Genomic DNA, 12,944 nt, shown 5'->3' with positions numbered 1-12,944 from the left:
TTTCTAAACATAGAAAATAAGTAAACTAATTATTGATGGATACAATTTTTCTGTAAGTGTTTCTTTATAAAGGGTCTGTTGATAGAGATATGCATACTGACTGATTAAATAGATCCCACACATTTCTACAATACATTAACCCCAAAATGAAGAAAGAAATTCCAACACAAAACACCCCCCAAAACAATGAAGAAAGGTAAAGAGTGTAGCATAAAGTTGGAGGAGGACTCAATAATCATTCATGCTTTTTTCACATAGTTTCAGACAGCATATCACTTCAAAATGAAAGTCTTCAAATGTAGTGTAGTAATTTTTACCTTCTGAATCAATGGCAGCCAGTCCATCAGTAGAGCTTGCTGTAGAGTGGAGCTGTTCTGGCAGATCATTGATCTCCACACCTCAATACTTATGCTCTTTGTGTTAAGAGCCCCTCAAAGGGACCCAAGAGATCCTCACATGTTAAAGACTCAGATGCCAGACCCTAGGAAAACAGAAGCAAAAAAAGTGTTTCATACTTCCATACTATTACCAAAAACCTCAAACATGTCATCCCCTAAAGTCACTGCATTTCATATCACCGAGAGCTGTCAGACTTTCATCATTTCATACACATTCATGTTCTTACTGTTTTAATAAATTATACTTTATGAATTTATATCAAATAACATGCAAGTGAGTCATTTACTAAAGGTAAATTTAATCGTCAATTACATTGTATATCTATGGTAAGTGCAAGGTTGAAGCTTTAAGAGATACATAGCCAAAGGCTCATGGGCAGTTGAAATACTGCTGGCATACCTTCACAATGTTTTCCATCAAACTGTCAAGAACGTGACCGATCCAAACGCTTCCGCCAGGCTCGTTTGTCAGCAACATTAGATAAGTCAGTTGCAGCTGATCAGCGTCTTCCAGGACATTGGTCATCATTTCTGCAAACCAGGAAGAGTTTAGACAATAAAAACAAGGACAAAGCCAGATCAGTTGACCACAGTCCTATTCAGTGATTTGCAGTGAAATAAAATTACATTTTCAACACAGAGTTTAAAAAAGCAATGCACCTAACTCCTTGAGTTACCCACTTGACCTCTATTTCTTTGTGCAATACGTCCCAGGGGGATAGTTTTTTCCTTGTAAGTTTCCTGTGTGTGTGTGTGTGTGTGTGTGTGGGTGTGTGTGTGTGTGTGTGTGTGTGTGTGTGTGTGTGTGTGTGTGTGTGTGTGTGTGTGTGTGTGTATCCATTTCCCACATGGTAACTCCACTAGTCTTTCTGTCTTCCATCGGCCCCCTGAGATAGGGTGTGAACTTCTTTTTAACACTAGGTAATACAGTACATGTACTCCATTTCCAGCATGCTGCTATACTTAGTTCAACATTTTCTATCTTTTATCAGTCCCCTGATATAGGATGTGAACTTTTTCCTCTAGGTTATACAGTGCATATACTCCAGGTAGAAATAACAACAATGACTGTGGCAGAGTGTGACAAATAAAGCAAGTCACACTCCTTGCAACACAATATGTCCTGTGAATGCGTTAACCATCAGATTTCATCTCTCTGTTCTTGCTGCTTCATTGTAAGAGTTGACACCCAAAGCTCATGTTAGCGTGTATGCCTTAGTTCAGTCCTCTATCAAACATTTCATTGAAAGTCAATTTCATCCTGAAAGGAAAACATTTGTTCACGTTTGTGTGCAGACACCAGGCTTACCTTCTACAGTATCAAGGATAGTGTTGCTGACTTCATGGACTGAAAGCCAGTTCCAAGGATACTCTGAACAACCATATCCACTTCAGGCACAAGATTTATAATTTCCATCACCACTTGACCGACCCTCAAAAACCTGCCAAAACACAAGGACAGAAAAAGTACAAACTGTTCACATGACAGTGGGAACTTGACCTTTGGGAGATCTGTCTTACTGATTTGTGTACAAGTCTATATTTAGCCTAATGTGTGCAAGGAGAATTAAATTTTCTACTGCGGCTAATTTCAAGATGGTTTCCAGATTGTTTCTTTCTTTTTTTGTATAAGGTGGTTATAGGATTGAATGAGCTGGAAAAAGCAAATGGAAGCAAATGTACAACAAATGTTAATGAATCGATAGAAAAATGGCTTTCAACTTCCCGAAATGTTAACTGTAACGTACATTTTCAAACTATTTCTCAGACATTTTAAGCTAATTTCTTTTTTCATGTACAGTAGTGTAAAAAACCCTTCAACTTGTCTGCACATTTTTATGACATTCAGAAAGCCCATTCAGTTGCTTCAGTCAGATTATCTCTTTAGTTTTTGCAGCATTACAAAAATTGGGTAGCCTCTAATGGACTGGCAATGTATTTAGAGAACAGACTGTACTTACAGCTCCTCCTCGATGTTTTGAGGTTGTGTATCAACGCTACGCCGATTTCTCGTGATGTTGGGGCCTCCCTGTCCTACTGGGGATAAACCTCCCATCAGACTGTGCAGCAGCCCCTTGGCAAATGATATATCATGTGGAGCAACATATTTACTCCACTCCAGGAGAGCCTGGTGAGGACAAAGACAGAGGAGAAGGTATGCTGAGTGAGATTTGCTAAATTGAATTCATTTTAGCTAAATCCAACCTACATAAGAAGTTAGTCTTTTTCTGCTCTTTTCTTTCTCTGTCTCTACACAATAAATATCATCGTGCTTTTTTTTGTAAAAATCAATTTTATTTATACAGCCCCAATTCATAACAAAAATAAGTTTGTTATCACAAAGCCAAATTTAAACGAGGGCAGCCAGAAATAAGGTGACTAAATGACACTTTATATACATTGTATGTACTTTAGTATACATTTAAAAACAAAAAGTATTATTTCTTTCACACATTCATTCACCTTAGCAAAGTTATTTTGACATCATAGGAAAACATCATAGAAATCATCAGTAGAACTAAAGAGCTGGTCTGCAATTTATTTTATTGACGTCTAAAAACTGTTGATTATATTTATATGGGCTTAGCACAATACTGTTTTTTTGTTATTATGTAATATTGTACATTTCGATTTTTTTTTTTGATATTCATTCATCGGGTATGGTAGCAGAAAGCTGAGATCAAATAAATTAGTTATTGTCACTAGCACTACAATGTCAGTAGCACTGAATTTGTAAGTGGCATGTCTGAGTAAGTTAATATGACACACATCATAGCAAGGCTATATGTCAGCATTAGATCACTAATTGATGTCAGGCTAGCTGTCAACATCTACTGTAGTTGTAGTGCTATTTAGATGTCAGTGCAGTTTTTTGTTCCCCACGTGCAATCTGGGAGTTGCAGTTACTTGTTGCTATGGCAAACAGCTTTCTTGCAGTCGAAGACTAATCATTTGGTATACTCTCTATCCCCTAATGTAAAGGTGGCTCTTGAGAATGCAAATTAGGAGAAGGATAGAAGAACGCAAACAAGCAGCTTTTGAGAAAGTGAGAGGACAGAGCAGAGACAATAGAAATGGAAAGAGGAAAACACACAACAAGCAGATGTGTAATTTCTGGTTTCTGTCGTTCCCTCCTTTGATGAAGATGAAAACATATATGATTCTAACCTACCTGCTTTGCTACCTTCTTAGGGCTGATCCAGCTAGAAGCATGTCCACAGTGCCTGTACTGCACGCTACTGTTAGCCACATCGGGCTACTGCTACTGTCACACAAGTACAAACGCACTGTGTCTCGGTCCAATGTTAGGCCAATAGCCTAGAGAAGAAAAGAGGATTACAGTATATATATTGAAACTATGGACAAACTCTTAATAAAGTGGTAGCTCATTTATGGTAGCTCAATTATTACCACAAATAATCAGACAGTAGTAAAAGACTGTGTTCCATCAAATGAATAGTTAGACATTTTGGGAAATACATTTACAATATGTGTGCTCTTGCAGATGACACCATATGAAATTACAGCTAGGAGGTGACTTAGCATAAGACTGGAAACAGGGGGAAACCGCTAACTTAGCCCAGCTCTGTCCTAAAGTAAATATAAAAAAAAAAACACCAACCAGCATGGTAAAACAACATACATGGTTGTTTAGGTTGGAGGACTTGTTGAGATTGTTAGCTAGCTAATTACACAGTTACAGTTGCTAATGTTGCTAGCTAACGTTGCTAGCTAATGCTGCGAACTGAAGCAACTGAATGGGCTTTCTGAATGTTACACAAATGTTCACACAAGTGGAAGGGGTTTTCAAGAAATGCATAGTGAGAAGATTAACATTTTGTTCATTATCAACATTATCATTATCAAAAATTGGCCTACAAAAAAACATAAGTTGCACAACCTATGTTATTAAAAACCTAAATCAATCTTTTTCACACATGAATTAAATGCCTCTCCTGAGTGAAAACCTACTAAGATGGTATGTACACCCGAAGTAGGACATTCTGGCTATTTATAATATGTGACCGTCTTTCTCATGTGTTAGTGCTGTACAAATGTGGGTCATAATTTTGACAAATGATCTACATGATTGTGTTTTTGGTGAGGACAGTCTCAACAATCTACAGCTGCACACATCTGCTAACAAATATGGTTAACCTCCTTGTGTCGTTGGGGTCTACATGTGTTTATGTCATGTGACGTAGGTCATGTGTTTTACACAACATAAGTGTGGTTGGGAAATGAAGTTTGAAATTGCTGTTTTGGGAGGTATGGACAAACGCCACCGGTAGGGGCGCTAATTTAGGATACGCTCATATGGGTCGTACTGGAAGGCATGATTAATAGGACCTATGTTGTCGTTTAGGTTGGAGGACTTGTTGCATATCCCACCCACTGACAGGTGCCATGGTAACACGATAATCAGCGTTTTTACTTCACCTGTCACTGAATGTCATAACTGTACCTTGTCCAGTGGTATCCTGACCTCTTGTAGAACACGTTTCATCATTTCACTTAGAGAGCTATTCTGTATGACGACCTCTCCGAGGGAAATGGACACATCTAAACAGAAGCAAATCACGTGGTTATTTGGTACCCTAATGGCGTATCAGCACAAAACTGGACTGACAACATTTCTCGGAGCAGGATGTCATGCCTTCATAGTGATCCATTATTTTAAGAAATGATACAGTACCATAAAGGTATATTAAGTAATCAGTTTTTTATTTTACTTAATATAAAAAATATGTCTGATATACAGTACATTAAAAGCCATTTTGTTAAAAACAACCTAAAAAAACATTCTAAATCTTGACATATGGTATGTTAAATAAAGCTGATGGTGCAATGTTACCTTTGCCAGGCCAGTTTTGAACATAGTGGATCAGATTAATGCCTCCAACAATAAGTGGATGCGCCGTAGGAAATGAGGCACCGGCTTCAGGGAAATTGCTCTGGATAACATGCATTGCACTAGAGAGAGAAACAGCGAAGATGACATTTAATGTCCAAAACAAGACAAAACCTCCAGGACTTACAAACTAAAAGGAGACATGCTAACAGTGGACTCCATCATAACAGTGATTAATTCTACTACACCCTTCATACATTTTCTTTCTAAACGTACTAAATAAATAAACACCTTCATACAGCTGCCCTTGCTGCATCTTAGAAAGTACATTACCCCTGTATGTTGGTGAGTAGAGACTCTGCACTGCCCAGCACTTGGTCAACAGAACCAGGAGAGAAGAGCTGGGGAATAGCTAGAAGGCTTTCCCACAGCGAGGTCTGATTTTGCAGCTGATCGAACACTAACACCCCCATCCCAGCCATTGTCGCCATCTCATCTGGTTTTGTCAGCATCAGCTCCATCAGTATCTGACAACAGGAGGCAATTTAAGAGTCAACAAAAAAGAGACCGCAACAGTTTTAGTGTAAGTATAGATAAAACATTTTTTTCACATAAAACAGAAATAAAAGAAGTCATCACACTGTCCTGATAACAACAAGCTGACACATGCAGGCACAAACCCACATACTGTGTGCTAGCAAACACAAACACACCTGGTTTAGTGTATGGAGCGAGACTTCAAACACAGTTTCGTTGGACTTGCAGAAAGTGGACACAGCATAGGACAGGAAGTTGGGTGAGGTTGTGTTCATCATGGGCAGCGTCATTGTGCAAACGGCCCTCTTCAAAAGTGACTCCAGTGTTTCCAGTGTTTCATTCAAAGTCTCCTGAAACTGATCCACATTATTACAGTCATGCAATAAGTGAAGGTATTCATTAAAAAAGGTTAATTATACAATGTTATTAGATTTTTTGAACACAATTGTAGATTGTATTAAAGGCAGGGTATGTGATTCTGGAGAAATCCAATACCATGAAAACTACCATGATATAGAGCAAACAACAACACAGCAAGTACTGGAACTTAGTTAGCTAAGTTGTGCGCCAACAAGCTCGACGCTAAAGCTGCTGCTGCTGCTGCTAAGCTAACGTGCAGAGTGGACGAGACGGTTTCCAAGAGCCAGCACACCAACTCCAGGGGGAGATACTCACAACTCTCCTGCTACTATAGCTAACATTAAAACAACAGCATATCTTGGCGAACCTGAATGTCTGTGGGCAAGTCATTTTACACATCAACTGATGCATAAATCATGTCTGCAATGGCTGAAATAGTGCTACCCAGACCTGCCTATCTACCTGCCTGTAAGCTATATCACCAAATAAATCTCTTAAGTCATCTTGCTGCCTCCTTTGTCTGTGGTTGGGTACTTTCCCTGTTGTCAGGACTTAGCAGTTTCCCAAAGATGAAATACAACCTAAAACTAGTGAGCATTATTCCAACAATACTTTAAAAACTTGGTCTTAAGTTTTAATAATATAAATGTAGTATAGTTGCAACTAACAAATGTGTTTATTTATTGCTGTGCTGCAGGCTTTAGATTTGGATTTGAGTTAGACACCAAAATCAAGACTTGACTGAAGACTGCGAAAATATGATCAGTTGTTAGACTAAGTTAGGTAAAATCTCAGCAACATAAGTTGAGCATACAAGTTTATATTTTGGTTAACTTGTGATGCCGCCATTCACTGTGGAAATAGTATGTGTTGCAAATTATTAGTTTCAAATACAGTTTTCTTAGATTTCTTTATGCTTTGTCACTTTGGAGCAGCTTCAAGGTTGGTGTTGTTACTTCAGAATGCTTTGAGTGGCTTGACTACTTTCCTGGGGGGATTAAATTGAATTTAAATTGTACTACTTTATTGTTTTACTTTATTTTCTAATGCCTCTATAACAAATTCTCCTTCTACTAAAACATAATGTACTATTTTGTGCAATGTAGTTTTGCTTACAAAAGAAGTAGAACAAAGGGGACAACAACAATGACCTATACATGAGAGACCAAACAACGTTTTCAGTAGTGACTCATATCCCACCTGATCTCCCAGAGCAGTAGTATTGAAGCCATTCATGAGAGAGCCATTATTATAGCTTCGTTGGTAAGATGAACCTTCAACACAAGAAAAACATTGTTGAAAAAGCTGAATATCGCAGTAACAGCAACGCCTAATATCATAGTCACCATATAATGCAAACATGAGAAGGGGCTTGAGTAACAAAATGACCAAATGTTCCAAAAAGTACATAAAGTGTGGTTCTTAAAGTAGTAGTTCAACATTTTGGGAAATGCTTATTTACCTACACGCTTTAAATGAAAAGATTACTACTAATAATGATGATAATCAAAACTAAACTTAACAAATTGCAATTATTATTATTATTATTATATACAACCATTTCTAGTATTAAAGTGTAGCCTTCTCCAATTCTACGTGTGGTTTGTTCAAGTTGTGTATCATACCCCAGTAGAAGCTGCTATGAGTAAGTCAAAAACACTGCACTGTCTCTTTTGAGATGTATTAAAAAGTGGAAAACTAAAATGTAATATGAGTGCTATGTAAGTTATATCATTGATTGTGGTTGTTTTTGTAGTATTATTAAAATGATAATTTTATGAATGGTGTCACAGTGTTATGTTAAATTCTTGGCAGACCGTTAGCTAGCCATACAGTACATACTGTGCATGCACGTAACTTGTGCCAAGGCATGCATGAAAGCCAATATTAACGTGAATAAATCATTTTGCGCTAGAACTGTTGAAATGAATTATTTTGCTTAAAAGTGTCAGTAATTGTATGCAGTGGAATTGTGAAAACAAACACGTTTGGTAAACGGGCCAATTTGCATTGATGATTGATTAAAGTGCAAGCAGTTTTATTTGCTCTCATTGATTGTCATCATGAACAAGAGGAAGTGTGGAAATGACATTTGTCAGTTTTTTGGGCAGCGTAAGAAAACAAGAAAAGTTGATAGCAGTGAGAAAATGACCAGTCAGATGATAAAAGTGCACTGTATTACAAGTCAGTGTTTCTTGATATAATACTTATTGTCATTCTGATCAGAAATGGTTAGTAATCCATTCCTTAACATCACAGCGAGATACTCCAGTAGTTTACTGGTTATTTTATGTTCTCCCTGGCACATTCAGAGTAAAGAGAGAGAGGGAGAGGGAGAGCTTGAGGATGCCGGCAGGGCAGGGAGAGCAGGTGACATGGAGGTGAGTGATGCATGTTCACGTCACGTGGCCTTGGAGCAGATAGATATTGATCTTCTTATCTAACGCTAAACATGCAAGCAAAGCAAAGTGAAATTTTCCTAAATGTCAAAGTAATCCTTTTACAAAGTTATTTAGGATACCCATTTTGTTTCTCATGTTTCGCACTAGAAAACTAACTAAAGATTTAAAAATGTATAAAAATGTATTTTGTATTTTGGAATAGTAAAAAGGGTCTATGAATGAGTATAACAAACCCAAAATGTTGTTCATGGTCTCAATCAGCGCTGCAGGATCATCACTAGGGTCCCTTGTGAATTTGAAAAAATCTCCTCCTTGAATCAGGTCTGCCAGCGGGGACCCCTTCAGCAGGAGGGGCAAGCTATCATTCACAGGCAAAAAGATTAGATGAGGCACACTCAACCAAATGTATGGAATTTTCCAATGAGTGGTTTCATCCATCTTTCTGAAAAGCTGAAACATCTTCCCAGTCATTATATACATATTTTTACAGTAGCTAAATAATCAACTCAATGGTACGTTTTGAACACTGCGTCAATTTGACAAAAGTTATTAAAGCAATTATTTTAAATAATAAAATAAAATATTTTAAAGCAACATTTTTTATTAGTGTTTGCTCCCATATGTTTCTGACTGTGTGCTAGTAGCTAAAACCCCTATGTTGGTAACAATATTTGCCACTAATGTTAATAGATACTTATTTATCTTAGAGTAAAGAATGGAAAGTCCAAGAACTCATTTAATCTTTTTCAGAAAAACCCAGTTACAGAAGGGGGTGGAACAAAAGCTAGCTTAAAGAGGAGGTGAGACTTTGGCTCACTAAAGCCAACAAAAGCCTGACTACAGGCAGCTGGGGAGCGCTAGCTAGCATTCATCAGCAGGCAGAGGGTTTGACAAACAGGTTTTTCAGTGACCTTTATTCCTATGTCTGCAATCACATTTCAGTGACAGCACAACAGCTTAAGTAACAAAAGTAAAGAAAACAATTCTAAGCCATTACCACGAACTGGTGTTGGTATTTAACACGTGAATTACTTACACGTTTCCATGAACTAAAGGGCCTGTTTCTTGAAGATGTTTTAGGTATTGACAGAGTTGTTTTAAAGAAAATACAGTCAAATAAAAAAAAGGTTAACAGTCGTCTACTGCTGTTTAACAGAGAAAAAATACCAGAAAAAACATTGTTGATTTTTTTTAATGTGGCTTCATAAAACTGTGGTGGGTTATTTTTAAGCAAGGGATAAGGATTCCCTTCTGCCACAGGATGTCTGTTGTTGATATATTTCCATGAGCACTCATGTGCTACTGCTATGCTGAGGTATGTCCCGCCTTTGTCACACCTGTATATAGCTGACGTTACATGAACCAGTCAGATGCAGTGATACTGACAGGAATTGAATAAACATGTGTTTGGGTTTTTTGCAATATAGGTCAGATAATAGACAATATACACTTTGTACTGATGAATGGGGGTACCTTGTATCCCTTGTGTATCTCCGAGTGGATTTTGATGCAGATGGGTCCACCAGGCGTGATTTGTTCTGACAATTGCTGTCTACGTTGCACATGAGGGTCTGAAGGAAAGGGAAGAAGCCTGTGCTTGGGAGGTTTCGGGGTGCCACATAACCTGGAGGATACATGAAAAAGTTACAATTGCCAGGACCCTTCCATTCAGAATTATTTCAAAATCCCAGGAGACTATGTCATTACTTATCTACATTTGGTAAACAAGATGACACTACTGGAAGTTAGTTACAAGGTTTTTATATTAATTCACCAACACCTAGAAACATTTCGGCAACAGAAAAACAAATCCATGAGTAAAAGAGTAACGTTAATTCCCGTTGCGGGAATCCGATGGTCGAGATTGTACGCAGGGTGCAAACTATGGGGGAGCTCAGCTCCTCTTAACAAAACGGTAGTTCCCCTAATGGATCATGGGTAAATAAATTTGTGCTTTAATAAATTTCTTTCATGATTAGAGAGGCTGCTGTCAGTTTATCCTGACCATCCTGTTGGAGTGTGGGGAGATTCAAATAATCTATGACGTTATGCTGCTATACCGCTTGCATAAATGCGCACAGCGTCTTTGTTAATGGCGAGACGATTCATCCTATTTCACCCATCCACCCCCACCCTACCCTACTATTAATCAGAAGGTTAATTTTTATGACAAAGGTAGTGTTACAATACAGTAATATTGTAATATAACTAATAACTCTCAAATGACAGTAACTAGTAATCTATAATGTATTATATTTTTGAAGTAACTTGCCCAACACTGATCATTACCAGTTGAGTAACTTTTACCATCTTTTGTCAGCAAAGAATCCCAACTATTGTTTAGATTCAGGACAAAGAAAAAGAGGCGAAATAGAATGAAGATCAGGTTGCAGCCAAACTGCCATTCACTGACTGACCTATGGTATTCCTTCATGTTAATATTATCTCATGAAGCAATCTTTCATCTTGGCACACCTCTCTTTGAAAGAATCAAATTACATCAGACCTCAAGGTTAACACCTACACTCACGCAGCCAATGAGAATGTGTGTACAGTAGTAAATAAGAGTTTACGTAACAAAAGATAAAACTGTGAAATAGAAAAACAATGACTCATGACAGTTAAAAAGAACAATAAAGAAGCAAGTTACACAGGCGTTCAACAAAGGGAACAACTTTATACCCGCACACTAATAATGGAACAGCAATAGGCGCAAATCAAATAATAGGAAAAACTTTGTAATGTCATAATGAAAATGTGGGAGGGACAAAAGCCTAGGGTGTTATGTTATATGCAAGGACTCAAAAGCATTGTCCAACAATGTAAAAAAAAAAACATATCATTTAGTATATTTAGGTGAAGATTTTTATATAATTTGTTTTCTATCATGACACTTTAGCACAAGCTTCCAAATACAACAGCCAACAGCCATCTTTTTTATTTGCAGAGTACTTTGCAACACTACATTGATTCAAGGCAAGTTTCTATATTAGGGCACACAGGGGTAATTAAATTACACGTGAATCCCTGCATCTATAGAAACTGATCCATCAAAAGACTGAACAGACTGTAAAATATATACTTCATCACATGTGCACATCATGTGAGTTCATCAGAAATGTTACAACCATTTTTTTTTTTATTGCACTTTTCACCTTTTTTCTAACATGCCTAGGCAGTAGAAGCATAAGACAGACAGGGGTAAAGCAAAGCAAACAAGCAAAAGGCCCAAGCCTAATGATCAAGAGGATTCTGAATCTTCAAATCTCTGCATTGTGTGGATGGATCACTTTACAAACTCAAGGCCAAAAGAAATGTGGGTCAAGATCAGAGGTGGAAAGTAACGTATTACATTTACTCGCGTAACTGTAATTGAGTAGTTTTTTTGTGTACTTGTACTTTTTTAAGTTGTTTTTATAATCTGTAATTTTACTTTTACCTAAGTATGTTTTCTTTGAAGTATTGTACTTCACTGTGGAGAGTCCGACCCGTGGCGCTGAACCTCGCGGCCAGCACAGCGCAAATTGCTTCCTATCTGGAAGGGCCATCTCCTAGGGCGCAAACTGTCAGGGGGCTGCATAGGCAAGAGGTTCTTGATTCAGCGCAAATCAACTCTGCGTAGCTGATGTGACACTGGCGATTTTTTAATCATGTGCGTAACTGGTAGGTTACAGTTTTGCAATATAAACATCTTGAAACTAAAGTGCAGCCCTGCTCTCTTTTAGATCAGAGCTGCTGAAGTTAACGTGTGGATTTGTGGTGAGATAGGCCTATCTGCCTGATCAGTAGTGTTTTTGGTTGGGTTTGGTTTCACATGCAGCATGCTGTCCCAAACTGAGTTGGTCTTATGGTCTAAAGGGGATAGGCTACATTATACACCAGCGGATAAATAACATAATGCACAGCAGAGTAGAGGCCAGCTAGAATAAAATATAATGAATTCTCATTAAATTATGACGTTAGTCTCATAATATATCGTAATATTTTTTCTGGACATGTCAGAGAACACTATGGGAGATATTCTGAATGTGCAGAAAGTTTTGAACATGAGCAGAAAACCTGCTGAAACACAAGAGCTATTACAGTCCAGGAGTTTATAACTTAATTAAAATTTATAAATTTATCATTGAGGTGAAAAGGGTCCACACAGGCCTATTAAAAGAGATTATTTCCAAATGGAGACTCAAAACAGGGAAGGGAAGGCTAAGCATGTGTACTCACTTGACAGGGATTTTATTAAATTAGAAAAGTTGATCTACAGGAGAAAACATATTTAAAAGCAATAGCATACAGAATGCCTGAATTCTATTAAATTTTAATATTTTGAATTGTCACATACTGCCTGAATATTGTGTTTCACTTTATATAGATGGGGATGAACTATAAATTGGTGCA

General features: G+C 37.6%; 2 long non-coding RNA genes across 2 annotated transcripts; both read right to left on the bottom strand.

The window, feature by feature from the left end:
• Positions 1 to 420: 420 nt before the first annotated feature.
• Positions 421 to 1,726, bottom strand: LOC119900120. Its single transcript, XR_005444008.1, has 3 exons — positions 1,708 to 1,726; positions 799 to 929; positions 421 to 481 (listed from the first exon to the last, which is right to left on the bottom strand). It is a non-coding gene; the product is annotated as an uncharacterized LOC119900120 (long non-coding RNA).
• Positions 1,727 to 3,602, bottom strand: LOC119900119. The gene is made up of 3 exons (XR_005444007.1): positions 3,571 to 3,602; positions 2,360 to 2,526; positions 1,727 to 1,840 (listed from the first exon to the last, which is right to left on the bottom strand). It is a non-coding gene; the product is annotated as an uncharacterized LOC119900119 (long non-coding RNA).
• Between the last annotated feature and the right edge of the window lie 9,342 nt (positions 3,603 to 12,944).

This window comes from Micropterus salmoides, unplaced genomic scaffold (genome assembly GCF_014851395.1).
Source record: "Micropterus salmoides isolate LMB-PRFRI ecotype aquatic unplaced genomic scaffold, ASM1485139v1 Ms_hic_scaffold_1258, whole genome shotgun sequence".
In the NCBI taxonomy this organism is placed as follows: domain Eukaryota; kingdom Metazoa; phylum Chordata; class Actinopteri; order Centrarchiformes; family Centrarchidae; genus Micropterus; species Micropterus salmoides.
Note: the sequence above shows the minus strand (reverse complement) of the source record. Positions and strands in the feature narration are given on the sequence as shown.